This window comes from Urocampus carinirostris, chromosome 15, assembly GCF_059441175.1.
Source record: "Urocampus carinirostris isolate Australia breed hairy pipefish chromosome 15, RoL_Ucar_1.0, whole genome shotgun sequence".
NCBI classification, from domain to species: domain Eukaryota; kingdom Metazoa; phylum Chordata; class Actinopteri; order Syngnathiformes; family Syngnathidae; genus Urocampus; species Urocampus carinirostris.
Genome location: NC_142363.1, coordinates 34,787,942 through 34,807,282, shown reverse-complemented (window position 1 = coordinate 34,807,282; position 19,341 = coordinate 34,787,942). Strand labels below are relative to the sequence as shown.

General features: G+C 41.0%; 1 long non-coding RNA gene across 2 annotated transcripts in view; it reads left to right on the top strand.

The window, feature by feature from the left end:
* Positions 1 to 19,341, top strand: part of LOC148352219 (uncharacterized) — a 120,243-nt gene that overhangs the window by 27,922 nt on the left and 72,980 nt on the right. For both annotated transcript variants that reach the window (XR_015852886.1, XR_015852885.1), the window contains exon 4: positions 12,564 to 12,667. This is a non-coding gene — a long non-coding RNA (uncharacterized LOC148352219). The remainder of the gene's footprint in view (positions 1 to 12,563; positions 12,668 to 19,341) is intronic.

The window sequence follows — 19,341 nt, the reverse complement described above, 5'->3', positions numbered from 1 at the left end:
GATATGCAAATGCACGACCCTATAACGCTCGGGAGAGTCTGGAAGCAGGAAGTTATTTGATGCAGGCTTCCGATTGGCTGCCGAGTATGCAAATTGGCAAACTAACCGAAATTCCGAAATTTCCAAAACTAACGAAGATTTAGAAATCGGAATAAAGCAAACGTTTGATTTGAAAAAAGCGGAGACGTTTTGAAAAGTTGTACGCCCGACGTAAAAGATACACGCAGACGTTATTTCAGACACTGTTATTATTACTATTTTCAAATATATTCAGTATTATGGTGTTTCCCGCCTTATGACTTTTTCACTTAACGGTGTGGAATAAGAATTCCCCCCCCACATTACGGCAATATGACCAACAACAAAAAATGGAATGAGATACATTAAACTCTTGGGTTATGGTGACCTCATCTTGTTAATTTTACACTTTACCTGCAGAATAGAATGATTTTTCAGCCCTTCCTTACGGCATTTGGACCCACATTTTTTTATTTTTTGCGGAGATACAGTACGCCCCTGGGTCGCGGCGTCTCTAGCTTACAAATTTTGCACTTTACGGTCTGGAATAAGAAGTGTTTGCTGCATACGACAAGGTGATTACTAAGTCAACATGGATGTCTTTTTATCCCCAAATATTTTTTTAAGTTACAGTAGACCACTTGGAGCTGGTGTCTCCGCCTTAGGATGTTTTCACGTTACAAAGTGGATCAAGATGTTTTTTCAGCCCCTCTTTATGACAATTCATCCCCCATTCACCATCTACAGCAAATTATTTTGCATACCTAAGTAGACGATTTATTTTTGAACTGTACTTGTTTACAATTGATCAGTTTTTTAGGGATATTAAAAAGAGAAGCAAAAACCTGATAACCATGGAACAATGCTTGCGATGATGAATATATTCGAAAATGTTGCACAAATTGCTACCCACGAATAGTTTTGTGGCTATAATGAATCGGTAAACATGGCAATTATTGTTTTATTATACGGCAATTTCACTGAGCAATCCCCACCTCAGAACAGATTAATGATCCCGGAGGTGTAGTGTACATAGTCACGAACCAAGACAAACCAGTGGTCTCAAAACATTTGTCAAGGCAAGAAACAAAAAACAAACAAAGTGACAATGACCTGACAACTTCTGGTGTCGGAGCCAGTAAATAAAAGAAGCAGGTGGTCACTTTCCAGCCACTACCCCCAGGTTGCCAGATTTTGACCAGGAAGATTTAATCCAAGACTGCAGACTTCCTGAATAGCTGGGGGCGGCGCTTCTTGAAACCTTCTGGTGGGTCTTTGAAACGGGTTTCAAGAGTTTTTTTTTATTTTTTAACTTCGAGTAATATTCCTTGAAATAGACTTGGACTTTTTCAAAATGGACTTCCTGTGTCCAGGCATTGCTTTTGAGATTTTTTTTTGTTGCTTTATTCATAAAAGACAGATGTCTACAAACTATTTTTGAATTTGGCAGCATCCACCGTCAGTGTCCTTGAAATGACTTTCCTCCTTTCGACCTTAAATGACTTTAATTATTCATCCTGACGCTAATGAGAACATCTGCTCTACTCCGTTGCATTGTCCTTCTTGCCTTTTACCTTTGCTCGAGAACCTACGGCTCGCGAGCCAGGTATGGCTCTTTTCATGAGTACATATGGCTCGGACATAAAATGCTACTAGCGCAAATTCCCCTGTGACAAATCTGAATTCTGAGTTTGGTTTGTTGCAAGCTGGAGCAGTGCGGCTATTTGAAATGGTTAGGTCCAGAATATGAAGGGCACATTTTCTACTACAGTTTACAGTCAAGGTGTTACACCGACTGACCCCGTTTTGTCTGTAAGTGGCTAAAGAATCTCTTCAACGTAAGCTCATTACATAAAATGTTAACTTTTGAGTGACTTTATGATAAAACCCACAGAACAAAATATAAACACAAAAACCAGCAGAAAAGCACACACACGGATCTGGTATGCTCTCGCAAAAAAAAAAAATTTTTTTGGTATTAAGGCTTTTTGGGTCAAAAAGGTTCATGACCCCTGCGTTAGCTTATCACAAAAGCCGCCAACTAGGTAGCTGCCATAACCTTAAGGAAGGAACTTATCTAAACAGGCTGATCCTAACAAGTGTTAGGAATTTAATAATAAAATGTATCGTTTACCAAATTGTTCAAATTATTTATTGACTCCATCAACCAAACACAACCTACAATCACCTAACAATGCGCGCTCATTTCTTGATGGAAAAATGAACAAGAGACCGGCATTTCTACACGGGGGCAGATTTAATTTTTTAAACAATTTAACTAAGTGAACTCTATTGAATATATGGCCGAATTAGTGTCGCTTGAGTCTCTGTCAAGCCTCCTCTCTCGATCTTCCTGCCTTCCTCTCTCGGACCACGTTTTTCCCGCAAGTTAGTGTGCCGGCTCCTCCCATGGGCGTGCCAGGAAAACCCCTCACGTGGGCTCCACGGCTCCACCACCTCGCCCCGATGTCTGGAAAAACTTAAAACAACACCGAGCGTTTCTACGTCATCAGGGCCTTGTTCTCCAAACATCGCCTGCCGTCCTCCGTCAGAGTCCTGTTATAAAAATTCCCTAGTCAAAACTTTCCGCACTTGGAACAGCATGACCGGGAGGCCACTCAGTGAAAATCTTCATTGCACTCAATAAATGTGACTTGTATTTAATCGTATAAAATCCTTTATAGTAAAACGTATAAAATCCTTCACTAGGAAGTTGCACACAATGTGACTGCAATTTCACAAAGCCGGCTAATGCTAGCTTAGCAATGCTAAACATGGTACAGGAGGAAGCCGAAGAACAATAAACTGTTAAAATGGGTTCTATGTCCGCTGGACCGCCAAGTGGCCACGCCGAGTCAATGAAAAACAATATGTTATGAAAAAGAAATGAGTTTTAAAGCAGCCAAGGAACAAGTTTTAGGTTTCCAGTGTTTTCGCAAATGTTTTTCTCCGTTTTTTTGTCCATCTCTCTTTTCTGAGTCTTTGTCTTCATGTCAGCGGATGACCTCGTGTGATCGAGGTCGAATGTGACGTGTTTAAAGATTTGAAATGCAACTTTAGCTTCCTGAGCTAGCCACCAACTAAGCAATTTTTGTCTCCTTACACTAGCTGCTAACTAGCTACCATAGATATAGCCGCGTGGTGACTTAGCTTCGAAGTTGCATAATATCATCATGCGGGCCCGGCGGGCGCAGACAGATCCCGGCTCAGTTACAAGGTAATCCACTTTTCACATGATAAACAGTCGCAATCTGGTTAGCTAAAGCCGCCTTAGCCTTCAAGGTGAAGCGGCGGCCGTCTGCCAAGCTGATTGGCTGAACCTCTAGTTTTGAGGTTTTACGTATTCATTTTAGAAAAAGAAAATGCACAAAACTTTGCGGTGGTTGAACCTGCAGAATGAGATAATACTCAAAAACATTCACATAGTTTTATATTTGTATTCAAGTGCTCATTTAGTATCTAAAGACTTGTTTGCAATTCTTCATGAATAACCAAGGTTTTGTTTTCTACTGTAATAGATTTAAAAAGAGTGATCTTTTTATTATTTCACACATATTCACATTTTTTGGGGTATAAAAATAAGTGATATTTTTATTTTTTTATTTTTAAAAATATTTTTATTATCATTCTTTTTTTTATAAAAAAAGAGTTAACTTTTTTATTTTTTAAAGAGTATGTATGTATATAAATAAAAATAATATATAGACGCTGCCTAACTTACAAACGAGCCCTTTGAGACTTTTTGTGTCTAAGGACTATACTCGACTTGGCCCAATAAATTTGAGGTCACACTTTGAAGTCATTGGCCCTTTTTTGTGGCCGTCACGCCGGCACTCTAAATGTATTCTCATTTTTAATTCCCCCCTTTGTCACGCCGATTAATTTAATTAGATCCGCCTTGTGTGTGTGTGTGTGTAAGTAAACAATCAGTGTGGTCATTTAAAGGGCGCTTAATGCAAGTGCTTTTCTAGCCGGTTGTGTTAAGGGTGCAGAATAGCAATTGCATAAATTAAGCACTTCATAAATAAAATTAAAAAATAATCAAATATGGACACTCTACATCTCCAGTAAAACACTCGGAATATTGAAGGATTCCTAATGGCATTACGAGCATTTTCTTGGTCATTTTTTTTATGTACCGTATTTTCACGGCCTTAAGACGCACATAAGTATCTGATTTTCTTTAAACTATGCGCCTTATCGGTCAGTGCGTGTGGTGGACAAGGACCAGCTCGGTGGCCTTAGGGTTGGGCGTCCATTCCTGAGAATGGGAGGTCACAGGTTCAAGTATTGGCCGAGTGAAGTCCGATGTTTTCGTGAGATTGTTCACATTTCCAAGTAAATGCGACTTCTATGTGACACGCAATGCATTGTTAGATGAAGTGCTCATGGATGCTAACGCCGTAGTGTATCTAGCAGCTACCGAAGGTTGAAGAGGGTTGTCCCCCCAAATATGAATTCAATCTAGAATCTTTTTTGAATGCTGCCCGTGTTTTTGTCCGCCATGGTGTGTTGATTTCTATGCTACGCTTCTTCCACTATGAATTGAAGTAGAAGAAGCTGAAAAACAAACTCCGACAAATTGTTATCCATGTGTTGTACTTTACTTTTTAATCAATACTTAAATGAACCACAACTAAACACAGTTTTGCTCCTGTTGTATTTTTAAAAACCCACTCTTGTAGGCTTGTCTGTGTTATCGTGCGTGTCTGCCTCCAGTAGTGTTAAATTCAGAAATGAAAACACCTACAGAGAATGCTCCCTTTTGCGCGGTGCGCCTTATGGCTGTGAAAGCATGGTATTCTATATAATAAAAGTATATTTTATCTATCTACCTTGGTCATATCCCTCAAGAGGGGTGACCGACAGCAAGACAAACACATACAATAACAAAGAAAATAAAAGAGGGGGGAAAAAATAGCAAAAAACACACACAAAAATTTTTGGGCCATGGCCAACCCGAAATGCCCAAACACCCAGACTAGTTAGGGCACCTCGGCACCTAAGTTGGTCATGCTTTCGTCCCTCCAGATGAAACGGGACACAAGAAAGCGGCCATGTCACTCAGGTCAGGGTGACATGACACACTCCTCTGTTCAACAGCAGGGCCCGACAGCTTTCGCTGGTTTACCCCTGCCGCATCATACAGGTGCCCTGCCCATCCCCTTCTAAACATCCCACTATCCCTTTACAACACCTCTCCACTCATTCCTATCACCAATAAGAGCTCTAGCTTCCACTAGATTTAGACCTCTTCAGTATATAAAAGCCTAAACTTTAGTATAATAAAAGTCTAAACTTCTTAAAAATATGTTTTGAAGCGTATATTTTGATTTTTTTTTAATAAAAATAAGAAAGTAAACACATTTTTACTGTGTGTGTGTGTGTGTGTGTGTATATACATATATATATATATATATATATATCAAAATCAAAAAGAAAAGGCTAACTATTTTTAAATTAAGTTTTATTTACAGTATAAGATATCATTCATTTTCTATGAAAAAAGTGAATTTTTGATTTCTTTTTTACTAAAGAAAAGGAGAAGTTTTTATTTAAATATTTTTGCATGTTTCAATGATGCTGCATGAATGGGGGCGGGGCGGCGATAGGGAAAAAAGGATGCCTCAGCTCCATTTCTAAGTCAAGGTGATGTAAAAAGAAGCCCTGCTGATTCATGACCTTTTGTGTCTTGTATGGCGGACATACATCACGCCACACTACGTGCCACATTCATATTTAGCAATATATATATATATATATATATATATATATATATAATTTCCCATATATTGAATAGCAATATGGAGAATTTATTTCAACTAACTAATCTTTTTTTGTATTTCATTATTAGTTTTGGATAAAAAGGTGTTATAATATTATAATTTGAATACAATTTTTTGTACTAAAAAATAGAAGGAATTATTTTTTTTTTCAAGTATTCTGTCTCGTTTTCCTCCTTTTTTTGGAAATCTTCCCTCCTTCCCGCCATCCATCAAATGTCCTGACGGTTGCAGCGCGTTGACATGCTCCTGCAGGCTATAGGAGACGGGGAGGTTTTGTGGCGGCGTGGGGGTCGAAATCCTCTCCTCACGAAGCCCACCAAACCGTCCAAACAAATTGAGTCGGCAGCGCCGGTCATCACGCTTGACCCGTCTCGGGAAAACAAACCTTCGCTGTTTTTGTTGCCAAGACCATGCCGTTCCCCCCGCCAAAAAAAGCTTTTTTTCCAATTCCTTTAAAAGAAAAAAAAAGATTATTTATTGGTTCATTGTTATTTTTATTTTAGTAAAATATTATAAAATATACAAATAAAAATACTATAAAAAAGTAATACATTTAATACAATTGAATTATATAAAAAAAATGAAAATACAACTTTATTTGTTTTTGTTGGCGTGAGTTTGCCACTCAAGTCATGTTTATTTGTGACGCCCTTAATCAAAAAAAGTCTCAAAGGGCTCCACAGACCACAGATTATTGCAAACCACACACTATTATGACAACATCCCCTGATCTAAAACCTACATGAGGGCAAGGGAAAACTCAAAAACCTCAAGTCATGTTAAGTCATGTTTATTTGTGATGCCCTTAATCACAAAGAGTCTCAAAGGGCTCCACAGACCACAGATTATTGCAAACCACAGACTATTATGACACCATCCCCTGATCTAAAACTAACATGAGGGCAAGGGAAAACTCAAAAACCTCAAGTCATGTTAAATCATGTTTATTTGTGATGCCCTTAATCACAAAGAGTCTCAAAGGGCTCCACAGACCACAGATTATTGCAAACCACAGACTATTATGACACAATCCCCTGATCTAAAACCTACATGAGGGCAAGGGAAAACTCAAAAACCTCAAGTCAATAAAGTCATGTTTATTTGTTTGGCCCTTAATCACAAAGAGTCTCAAAGGGCTGCACAGACCACAGATTATTGCAAACCACAGATTATGATGACACATCCCCTGATCTAAAACCTACATGAGGGCAAATAATACACATATTATCAACACAAAATATATGTTATTCATATGCTATAGAATATAAGTGTGTTTTAAGCTTAGATTTAAACATTTCCACTGAGGTTGCAGAACCTTTTTTTACATTATAAAAAACCAACCAGGGCTGATTCTGTCGCTCCAATTTCTCGTTTAAAAAAATATTTTATGATTTAATTTGACTTTTTTTTTTAACTCCATTATTATATTTTAATTATCTTCCCTAGGTGTGAATGAGCGAGCGAATTGTCTGTCCCTGTGTGCCCTGCGACTGGCTGGCAACCAGTTCAGGGTGTCCCTTGCCCACTGCCTGAAGATAGCTGGGATGGGCTCCAGCACCCCCGCGACCCTACTGAGGATAAGCGGTGCAGATAATGGATGAATGGATGGATGCAATCGACTACAGTAATCCCTCGGTTTTCGCGGTTAATGGGGACCAAGACCACCCGCGAAAACTGAAAATCCGCGAAGTAGCGGCGCCCCTTCAAAAATGCTTAAAAAAACGTATACAGGTATACAGTATACCCCCCCTGTATACAGTACACCATATAGAATACGGGTAGAGAGAGAGAGAGTGAAATTCATGTTATAACAAAAAAAACTGTAAAATCTGTTGTATGTACACAGAATAGGACTGCGGCGAAACCACTACGAACCATTCAGTATGATTGTATTAACAGCTCTAGACCACATGCAGCAACCGCAGTTTATTTCGCTTGTTAACACTACCGGTTACATATTGAAAATAAAAACAGTGAAAATGTGATATTTGATGAGTGTTTTGTGAAGCGTTTTGGGAAACAACAGTTAAAAAAAATGGTCTGTGTTCATTTTAATGAAGGTAAAAGAGCTACCTTCTGACAATAACAACATACTTTAGCTAGCGGCATCGAACGGCTTTTACAACAAATACACGAAACCACACACAATTAGCCGTGTTTAGGTAGTACAAACAACTGCTCGCTTTTGGTATAATAAAGTCAAACTTGAGATGAAATGTGACAGAAGAGAATATACTTACGTCGCGTCGCCGAGTTCCCTCCTTGATAAACTGAGTGCCACATAAGAAAGGGGTGAGGTGGGAGGAGTTGAAGGAGGGGGAGGTGTTTGGGGTGAGCGAAGCGGCAATGACTAAGCATTGTGTCAGGGCCTCCTCCTCCCCTTCACAATAAGAGTGTCCACACCGTGTCCTCAGTTGACATAAGCTCGCGCTCAATGGCGTCAAGTCAATAAATGCTTTTATTGAGAAGGTAAGGTATATTTTTTAGACCCGCGAAGCTCTGAACCCGCAAAAGTGGAACCACGAACTAGCGAGGTTCCACTGTATCCCAAGAGCCAAGAAGAAATGCACAGATAAGAGATCATTCTTTATTCAAGTGGCTGTGAAATGCTCTGCCCTGTAAGATTCGGTCTGCAACCTCAGTGTAACTGTTCAAATCTAGGCTTAAAACACTTGTAATTTTATATTGTGTGAATGATGTTGACCTCAGGAAGTTGTCAATCGGACATTATGTTATTATTTGACTATTTTTTTGATTTCATTTAATTTTGTTTATTTTCTTTCAATTATTGTTCTACATTTTGTATTTTGTGAAAATATTACTAAAAAAACATAAAATAAAAAGATAAAGAGAATAAATTTTAAAAATTAATGATTAACCCCCCCAAACTAAACCACATTTCGGAAAAAAAAAAACAATATTTGTAATGGAAGGGGAAAAAGGTTCCGAAATATGGTCACCCGATCCACTCAGATTTTGAGTGACGAAATAATAAAAAAGATTCAAACGATGGTGACAAAATTAAACACTTCTAGCATGTCTCAATTAGGTAAATTGGCGCACGCTTTGCTGCGACAGCACTGACCGTATTCCTCGGTACAGGCGGTGGCAATGCATTTCCCTAAGGGGACCAAACAAAGGTAATTGTTATTTTTATTATTATTACTATTTCTTGAATCTGAGGATATTGTGCTTTTATGTCATGAACGCAGTACTACTCCTTCCCTTTCCGAACATCTGGCACGACTTCCTTACCGATTTATGATTGAGTTTTGTAACGACACAAGCGATGAATAAGTAAAGACGACACCATAAAACGGGCCCACGGCAGCCAATGACGATTTGTTGCTCTTCGTCACCGGCTTTCCCTTTGGGCGGAGACCATCATCCCGACTAATCAATCTCACTCGTCTTTCCTTCAAGGCTTCTTCTGCTTCTCCGTATCCTCTCGCGTCGTCCTATCTTTCAGTGTTCCATCATTAGGATTATGGGATGGCTCCAAATCGCTTGATAAAGAAAGGGGGAGAGAGAGGAGAGGGAGGCAGAAGGAAATGAGGGGAAAGAGAAAAAGGAAGAAAGGAGAGAGTAAATGATAGAATGAGACAAAGATAGAGAGAGAAGAAAAGAGGGACACAATAGATGAGGGAGACAGAGATAAGGCAAGGAGAGAGAGAGCAAAGGTTAGCTTGTGAGAGAAGATTTGGGAGAGAGTGAGAGGGTAATGATAGGAGGAATTAAGAGAAAGGAGATATAGAACGAGAGAGAGAGAGTGACAGAACGCGCGAGAGAGAGAGCAAGAGAGTGAGAGAGTGAGAGAGAGAGAGAGAGAGAGTGCGAGAGAGAGAATGCGAGAGAATATGAGAGAGAGAGAGAGAGATAGGACGCGAGAGAGAGAGAGAGCAAGACAGTGAGAGCGAGAGAATGCGAGAGAGAGAGAGCGCAAAAGAGAGAGCACGAGAGGAAGTGCGAGAGGAAGAGCGAGAGAGGAAGAGCGAGAAAGCGAGAGATGAAGAGCGAGTAAGCGAGAGAGAGAGAGAGAGAGCAAGCGAGAGAATGCGAGGGAGAGCGCGAGAGAGAGCGCTAGAGAGAGCACGAGAGAGAGCGCGCGAGAGAGACAACGCGAAAATCGAGAGAGAACGTGCGAGAGAGAGAGAGAACGTACGAGAGAGAGCGACAAATGCGAGAGAGAGAGAGAGTGCGAGAGAACGCGAGCGAGGGAGAGAGAGAGAGAACACAAGAGAGAGAGCAAGAGAATGCAAGAGAGAGCGAGTGAGAGAGAGCGAGCGAGAGAAATCAAGAGACCGTGAGAAAGAGAGAAAGAGTGAGAGAGAGCGCAAGAGAGAGCGCAAGAGGAAGCAAAATATGGAACAAGACAATGAGAGAAAGGAGAAAAGAAGAGAAGACGCAAGAGGGGGAGAAAGGGAGAAGGAATGGGAGGAAATGATGAAAAGAGGGAGAGGAAAAAAAGACTAAGGGTGGGAGGTGAAGAAAGGCAGAGGGAAAAGAGATCAGGAGAAGGTAAAAGAGAAAAGGAAAGGAGTGCAAAAGAAAGAATTACAGAGAGGGGTATGGGAGAGACGGGACAGGTAAAAGGAAGAGAAGGCCGTAAAAGGGTAGAAATATTAAAATGGAGATGGACAGACATACAAAGAGAGGGAGTAAAAGGGGGAGGGAGAGGAAAGAAAAAGATGATATGAGAGAGCGAGCGAATAAAAAAGAGCAAGACTGAGAGAGGGGGGAAGACATAAGAAGGTATGTGAGAGAGATGGAGGGGAGACACTCTTAGAGAGAGGGGGAAGGAAAGTGTGCAGAAGAAGTGTTAGTGAGTAGATGAAGAAAAAAAAAAGAGTTGTGGGGCTCTCGTGTCTGCACAAGCTACTTATATGAGTGCTAATGAACTTCTCCACTTTGCACATGAGAGGTGTGACTTCCTGCTCTCTCTTGCTTCTCTCTCACATTTATGCAAGTAACCCCCCCATCCCCTCATCAGACAGGGCCCCGTCTAATCCCCTCATCGGAGCTCGACTTAAAACCCTGACGTTTCACTTGTCAGCCTAATGGAGGAATTTGTAAGCCCTCTTCAATGCGGAAAACCCCCAAGCCAGGGTTCGTACGGGTGCTCGAAATCCTTGAAGTTGCTTGAATTTCATGTTGTGTTCTCAAAGTTTGCAAAGAGCTTAAATTTTGGGTGGACTGGTTTTAAATGCTTGAGATAGTTGCCATGTTTCCCAGTCGTCTGACTTGAAAGACCACCAGGCTTTGTACGGATGCTCGAAATCCTTGAAGTTGCTTGAATTTCATGTTTTGTTGTCAAAGTTCGCAAAGAGCTTAAATTTTGGGTGGACTGGTTGTAAATGCTTGAGATAGTTGCCATGTTTCCCAGTCGTCTGACTTGAAAGACCACCAGGGTTTATACGGGTTCTTGAAATCCTTGAAGTTGTTTATATTTTTATGTCGTGTTTCCTAGGTTTGAAAAATGCTTGAATTTTGGTTGAGTGCTTGTAAATGCCTAATGCTTTCTCCATGTTTCTCTGTAGTCTGACTCATAGAACACTAGGGTTTGTAGGGGGCTTGAAATCCTTGAAAATGCTTGAATAATAGTGTGTTTTTAAGGTTTGAAAAGTGCTTGAATTTTGGTTGGAGTGTTTGCAAATGCTTCAAATAGTTGCCATGTTTCCCAGTAGTCTGATAGACCACCAATGTTCGTACAGGTGCTTGCAATCCTTGAAAATGCTTTAATTTTAATGTTGCGTTTTTAAGGTTTGAAAAGTGCTTGAATTTTTGGTGAAGTGTTGGTAAATGCTTGAAATTTTTACCCTGTGTCTCAGCAGTGTGATTCTAAAGACCACCTGGGTTTGTACAGATGCTTGAAATACGGTTGAATTTCAATGTCTGTATAAAGGATTGAAAAGACTTGAATTTTGGGTGAAGTACTTGTAACTGCCTTAAACTAGCGCCATGTTTCCCTGCAGTTTGACTTTAAATCACAAACTGGTGCTTGAACTCCTTAAAAATGCTTGAATTTTAATGGTGTGTTTTCAAAGTTTGGAAAGTGCCCCGGTCTTAGCGGTAAGAGGGGCAAAAATGCATCCCTAGAAAGTTCGGCCGCAGCTGAATAATGTTTTTTTGTCAGGGTCTGGTACGCCTCCTTCCACCAGGGGGCGCTGAGTGTGTCTATTGCCAAGTTAATTATTTAAAGTAGGGTTAAATGGACTCAATCAACCACTATAAATATAATTTTATGAGAGAATTGCAAGGGATTTTAACTATCTTAAGCCTGAGCCCGACAAAAATTTTTGGGTTTACTCAGGCTTAAAATGTCAGTCATTATGTTCGGGTTTGGGCCGGGCTTCAAAAGAATCAAATGTTCACCTGTCATTGTTCTCTGTTTTGTTTTCTTCGTGTCAAGTCGAGTCAAGTCATGTTTATTTGTATAGCCCTTAATCACAAGGAGTCTCAGGGATCCGCGCGATGGATTTGGGCCCCTCTCTTCAAAATATAAAAATTCAGATTTTCTTTGGTCTCAGTTAATCAAATCAAGTTAATGGTACTTCAGCTGTCCTTAGGGGACACACTATTGCCCGCGGGCACCAGGTTGGAGACCCCCTGCGCCAGAACGATACGCGTTCCTAGGAATTTTGCTAAATGTAGCTCAGCGCTAGCATGCGTTGTCATCCCTCGGCATTGTTTCCTCGTGGCTGAAAGAAGCAAAGAGTCTCTTGTGGCGCATGAATAATTAAAAGCCTTTCTTTCCTGCAGGGTCAGCGACCAATAACCAGGCAAGGTCGAAGCGAGGGAGGGAGATGCGCCATCAAAACAAAAGAGCTGCTGTGATTGGCCGAGGATGACATTGTTACGTTGAGGTACGAGACAATTCAATTAAAAATTAACCTAATTGTGTTTTACTCAATACTGCCACCTCTGGCTCAACATGTAACTGCAGCTTCTGGTTTAATTACGTAAAAATACATTTCAAATACCGGGTCGAGCAAGATCGTTATCCTGTTAAAAGTTATATAGCGACCCCTAGTGGTGTGAAAATTCTTAATTCATTTTAATAAAACACTATTGATTCAAAGAATATTATTTTAGCTATAGATTTTTTTTAATGATTTTCTGCTAATTAAAGATGCTAACGCGATTGGCAGCCATGTTGCTACTAGGGAAACCCAAATGACCATTTTGCAAAGCCAGCATGTCCCCTTTCAAGCACTTAATGGCCGCTTACCACACACAGCTGAGCCTTGCATTTTATTGTCTTTTAGTCTTGTCATGAAGCATCTTTCACTTTCTTACACCGTTTCCTTCTCTAGCCACTCATGTCAGCCACTTGGCTAGGTCTCGCTAGCTGCTATTGTAGTTGATAGCTTCATTCTTCATTGTCACTTGCCTACCACAGTGGGTCATGCAAGCTAACGTCTCAAAGTCCTGTGGTTCTTGTCATCTGGTGCCTTTTTTCTTCTCTAGCCACTCATTGTAGCGACTCAATTGCAGGCAGTGGATTGCCGCGAGCCGCTTTTGTCATCGTTAGCTGCTCATGCTTCGTTCAGCATTGTCACTAACCTTCCGAACCTGCTCATAGAAGCAAATATCGTCAAGTCCGTGATTTAGGCACCCAACACTTTTCCACCGTTTCCTTCTCTAGCCACTCATGTCAGCCACTTGGCTAGGTCTCGCCGCTAGCTGCTATTGTAGTTGATAGCTTCATTCTTCATTGTCACTTGCCTACCACAGTGGGTCATGCAAGCTAACGTCTCAAAGTCCTGTGGTTCTTGTCATCTGGTGCTTTTTTCTCAGTATTTTCTTCTCGAGCCACTCATTGTAGCGACTCAATTGCAGGCATTGGATTGCCGCTAGCCCCTTTTGTCATCGTTAGCTGCTCTTGCTTCGTTCTTCATTGTCACTAGCCTTCCAAAGCTGCTCATAGAAGCAAATGTCGTCAAGTCCGTGATTTAGGCATCCAACAAACTTTTTCCTCTGTTTCCTTCTCTATCACTCATATAAGTCACTTGGCTAGCTGATATTTTTTGTTGGTTCTCTTTCGTTCTTCAGCGTGTCTGGTTCTCATTTTCCACTCTTTCCATTTTCAGCCACTCATTCGTCGTTCAGTATCACACTTGCTCGTACGAGCGAACGTTGCCGTGTCCTATGATTTTATGTCTTTTTAACCACATTCTCCTTCTCTAGCCACCGAATTTAGCCCCTCATCATGATAAAATCAAGATGATCTTATTTTAAAATTGCGATATACAGCCACTGCGGCGCAGTGGTTAGCGGCACAGTTCTAAGGTCTTGGGAACCTTCTGTGTGGGTTCAAATCCAGCTACCGGACTTACTGTGCGGGGTTTTTATGTTCTCCCCGTGCTTGCGTGGGTTTCCTCCGGGCACTCCGGTTTCCTCCAACATTCCAAAGACATGCATTTCAGGTGGATTGGCCGGTCCGAATTGTCCCTAGGTGTGAATGAGCGAACGAGGTTGTCTGTCCCTGTGTGCCCTGCGATTGGCTGGCAACCAGTTGAGGGTGTCCCCTGCCCACTGCCCGATGATTGCTGGGATGGGCTCCAGCACCCCCGCGACCCTACTGAGGATAAGCGGTGCAGCTAATGAGATGAGATGAGATGAGATTTTTTGCCATTTCGCTACTAGAGGCTTTGACGAATGTTTTTTTGTAAATGGAATTTCGTAACAACAAGCAGCTGCTGCGCTTGGTCACCATCTAGTGACGACTTTGAAGAAATGAAGGTGGCATGCTTGAAATATTGTGGTAAAATGTGTATATTTTGGGCTCGTGCACCGGGTCGCCTTCACGTGTGTCTAACGTGATGGCGTGTGAAACGAGCTTGCTAGCCGGCGCCTTCTCGGCAGGCGGGCGAGGTTGTTTTGCAAAGAGATATCACAGCGCATCATTCTCATCCCTTTGAAATCAAACACACACATGCTAAGCCTTGTCGCGTGTCTAAAAACAGATCGACCCCGCCATCTTTTTTCTCAATTGGTCCCTCTGTTTTTCGAGCAAGCCAGGTCACCGGATTTAATTAATATTAACAGAAATGGGATTTCTGAAAAGTGTAGAGGACTGTATTCTTCCCTTTGCACCTATTTTTGCGTTTTAATATTTTGTATGATGTACAATATTGTTGTGAACTGAAAAATCTTGAAGTGATAACTGATTTGTGTTACCAATAAACTGTGTTGATTAAAATTGAATGAATATATAGAATTATATTACATATTTGTCGTCGATTTACAATTTCAACCGCAATAACACAAAATTTTGGGGAGCCATAGATATCTGTTGGGACCCATAGATTTTTGAGCATGCGAGTCCCGGGACTCATCACTTTTCACAGGTCAAATGAACACTGAATAACCCTTGGTCACGATATGTAAAACGTTCACGATTCCGATAACAAATACGACGGCGGGTAAAGGAGCCACTTGGTCGGAAACCGGAGACGGCGTTACCGGAGACGCTCTTTTGATTAGGCCTGATAAAAGTTAAGCCGCTCGCTCGCCCGACGGGACTTAATGGGATGGAGTGGACGGCAATTACGCAATGGCGTACCTGCGACAGGTTGCTACGGCAACCGTTTTATAAGCCTCTCCCCTCACTTAACCTTTACTTCGTTCCTTTTTTCTCTTCCTATTTTTTTCTCCTGCTGAAGCACCTACTCAACATGAAAGAACCCTTGTGTTATTTTTTCATTTTTTTATCTTTAAATGTTTCTGTGGTGGCATCAGGTTAATTAGAGCGATCACCAATGATCGGTCTGTCTGTCTGTCCCTCTCTGTCTGTCCTTTTAGCTCTCTAGCTCTATCTCTATCTTTCTATCTCTCTCTCTCACTCTCTTTCTATCTCTATCTCTATCTCTCTCTCTCGCTACACACACAGTATTTCTGTCTGTGTGTCCGTCTCCATCTTTGTCTCTATCTTTCTATCTCTATATATACTGTATATCTCTGTCTGTCTCTATCTTTATCTCTATATTTCTATATATCTCTATCTCTGTCTCTATTTTTCTATATATATTTATATATTTGTCTGTCTCTGTCTCTATTTTTCTATATCTATATATTTCTATATATATCTATGTCTGTCTCTATCTCTATATATATCTCTCTCTGTCTGTCTCCTTTCTTTCTCTATCTTTCTATATCTATATATTTCCATATATATCTCTATCTCCGTCTCTCTTTTTCTATGACTACCATTTATTGGAGCGAGTGTGCAGCACAGTTCAGAGGTCATGAGATCAAACCTCCTGTGTGGGGTTTGAATGTTATTCCTGTGTTTGCTCGGGTTTCCTCTGGCACTTTGGTTTCCTCCCACGTTCCGTAAAAATGCCTGTTAGGTTAATTGGCCAGTCTAAATTGTCCCTCGGTGTGAATGAGCGAGTGAGTTGTCTGTCTCTGTGTTTGGCTGGCAACCAGTTCACGGTGTCCCCTGCCCACTGCCCGAAGACAGCTGGGATGTGCTCCGGCATCCCCGTGACCCTACTGAGGATAAGTGGTGCAGATAATGGATGGAATATTTCATTAGGAAGACGAACATGCCACAAACATATTCCAATGCTGTAACAATACAAAGAATTAACATTTTAACTAGGATTGTAACTATGAGCTGGTATGAGCACAGTTCTCCTTCGCTTGATTTCCTCTCCCGTGTCCCCTGTGTGAGAGCCCAAGCCCCACCCTTTTAGTCCAATATGGCTCTTTTAACATTTTGCGTTGCTGACCCTTGTTGTTAGAACTATTTTTTTCTATTTTTTCATAATTTGTCTCGTCCTCTCTGCCAGTGCGTCTACTACTTTCATGTTTTGTTGATTTAGATCCGTTTAAGAAGCATTTCCCGTGCACAATCCCGTCTCGCGAGATAAAAATCGATGCGGCGGTGTCAGACGGCGACATCCCAAATGCGCTCGTTGGTATTCCGTACGCTGCCGCCGCTCCTTTTCAGCTTAATGCGGGAATATCATTCGGCTCCACGCGCCTTTCTCAAATATTACCATACAAATAAAAGCGAAGGACAAAATAAATAAAGTAAGAGGAGGGTGAATTTACGGGCCGTAGCCGTTGGAGAGAATTTCACACACGGGCAGCCTGGTAATGAGCGTCGTAAAGGCAATAAAAAGATAGCCGCTTACTTAGAGCCCAGATATGGATTGGACTCAATTGACATCATAAATAATTCTCCTACATTGGTTGCGGCTGGATTAAATATATATAGCGCACGCGCCGTTACTTCTCGGGTGTTTATAAGCCTCGTTGGCATTGAAGGTTCAATAGTTCACAAGCATTCGCAAAAGCTTTTACATCAAACATAATTCTGTGTTGTCTTTCTTTCATGTATTTGTTCAGTTGGTTAATATTCCAAGATATTTCTGATGTCTTCCTTTCATGCGTTTGTTCAGTGACAGCTAATTAGTGTGCCTGCATTCTATACAGTATAATGGTCTTGTCGTGATGGCACTCTCTTTGTAGTTCTGTCCATGTGTGGGAATGTGCTAGTGTCACCTTTCCTTTCATGTTTTGTTCTGATGAATCTGCTTGGTGTTGGAAGATTATTTGGTTGCTCTATTCACGCCCAGGTACAGTATGTTCCCTATGTCCCCTTGATTTAGTATTTAGTTCAAAACCAGTTGATTTTCCAACATATGTTGCCTACTCTGCCTTATATGTTTTGTTCAGTGTCAGCTCATTTGTGTTTCCCTGCATCTTCTTTCGTTCATGTGTTGATTATCTAGATCTAGTTGGTGTAATATCCAGATGTGAGTATACATACCTGTCAACCTCCTCGGTTCCATGCCCTTACAAACTGTCGTATTTTCCCTTACAAAATACAAAATAATCTTACACCATATTCATATAGTATATATATCCAGCATAGTCTTTCACGTTTTGTTCAGTTAGAGCAAGTTAATGTTCCAATATAACCTGCACGGTTCCCTTCATGGTCCTTCATTATATTTTATGGTCTTGCCGTCATGGCCGCGTGTGGAAACGTCCCCTTTTTTTTGTTCTAGCTGTTGTAGCCATCTTTTGTCTTACTTTCATATTTTGTTTACTTAGAGCCATTTAGTGTTCCAACATGTTTTATTATCTTGCCATATTGTTCAATCCACTTGTGAGTACATATCCTTCATTGTCTTACTTTCCGGTATTGTCCTGTTAAGGATAGTCTTCCAACATATCTTGTGTCTTTTCTTCCAAGTTTTGCTCATTTGGACTAAGATAGTATTCCAACATTATATAGCAGGGATGTTCAGCCGAGCCCATGTTGTATCCACATGAGAGTATACTTCCTGGATGGTCTGGTTTTCATGTTTTGTTCCGTTAGAGCCAGTTGGTGTTTTTTCTATGGATAGCAAGCGGTTTAGATCAAAGTTATGGGTTATCGGTATCTGTACAACAAACAGTTACCGTGCACGTTTGACAAACAACCGATCGTGCCAGGCAAAATCTGCCTAGCAACAGCGCCAGCTGCACCTCGACTAGACATTTTCCGACCAATCGCAGCAAGTGTTACCTTTACCTCGGACGACCCTGTGATGTGGGAGCGAATCAGGGGTGTCAGGGTGATTTTGTGTGCCAAGCTTACCCCTGCAGACTTGAAACGTCGCCCGCGTGTCAGTGCGCAAAAAAAAGGGGGGCTCTCTTGTCTCACACACATGTACACGACACACACCGACACACAACATACACATGCAAAGCGGCTGCCATCTGCACCCTGAATAGCAAAGTGTGTGTGCTCGAGAGGACGACGGGCTGCAGTTCACACAGCCTGTCTTACAGCATTTGAGAAGCAGACACATCTTTGAGGGAAGAAGAAAAAAAAAGGGGGGCCGGGGTCTATTGTTAGACATGCAATGAGGGGATAAACGTGTGTTTGTCTGTTTGATTGCAAAAGGGGGCATGAGGTCAAAAGCCCTTTGCAAAACAAGGTCGCCCAAATGAAGTATAATATTTGAATTGAAAAAAATCAGTCATAAAACGAAGGTGACTAAATTGACCCTCAAAAGAAATTGGACAATGTAGCTGTCAATCAATAATTAAGCCCCACACACTGCAAAAACTGTTAATTTAAAAAAAAAAAAATTTTTTGCAAAATTGAGCACTTCAAATGTATGTGTTTTCCCTGTTTTGTTCCTTCAAAAAAATACAAAAAAAGGATAACAATAAAAAAGTAGGGAAATTTTGCTCATTTTGAAGTATTATTTTAACTTAAAACATTGAAAATATAATCGATTCTTTGCTCTTGTTGTTTCATTTTGAAATTGGATGCTTGAAATTGTTAGTTACGCTGACATAAACTCTTCCTTTTTCTTCTTTTTGGGGAGTTTGGGTTTGCATTTGGACTGTATTTGAAACGGTCCTCTTCTTACTTCCACCATTTTCTTCCTGGAATAAAAGAAAACTGTGATAACGTGCGTGAAATCACTCTCCTCTCCCCTGTCTCCTTTTCCCCTGCGTAATAAGATCTGTGGCCGGAACTAGGGTAAAAAGAAGATGAAAACAGATAGGCGCGGTGTGAAGAAAT